Source organism: Xenopus laevis, chromosome 9_10L (assembly GCF_017654675.1).
Source record: "Xenopus laevis strain J_2021 chromosome 9_10L, Xenopus_laevis_v10.1, whole genome shotgun sequence".
NCBI lineage: Eukaryota > Metazoa > Chordata > Amphibia > Anura > Pipidae > Xenopus > Xenopus laevis.
The window spans coordinates 38,693,334-38,693,902 of record NC_054387.1 but is presented as its reverse complement, the minus strand read 5'-3'; positions in this window follow the sequence as shown (position 1 = coordinate 38,693,902).

Below are 569 nucleotides of genomic sequence, written 5' to 3'. Positions count from 1 at the left end.
TATGGCTGTTGATTGGTAACTGGTCCAGGGGCCATGAAAAAAAATATTAAAGGAACACACACCATTTATAAAGCTATTTGTTCCCAGGGTTGCCACCTAGCAAGTATTTAACTGGTCTGGAAACATACCTGATGCCTGTATAATTTATATGGAAGTAAAATAATAGAGTTAAAAAGTCTGTTTTGGAACCTAGTCTTACAGGTTCAAGCACTGTGGCTGTTGGATAGCAGGTTTATTACGGAGAGATGGTGCCTTTAGTAGCAGTGGGATAATAGTCTCTGGAAAAAGACTTTGGCTGTGGGATAGCAGATATAGTAGGGAGAGATGGTGCCTATAGTAACAGTGGGATAATAGTCTCTGGGAAAGGAGTGGCTGTGGGATAGTAGGTATAGTAGGGAGAGATAGTGCCTATAGTAAGAGTGGGATACTAGTCTCTGGGAAGGGACTGTGACTGTGGGATAGCAGGTATAGTAGGGAGAGATAGTGCCTATAGTAAGAGTGGGATACTAGTCTCTGGGAAGGGACTGTGACTGTGGGATAGCAGGTATAGTAGGGAGAGATGATGCCTA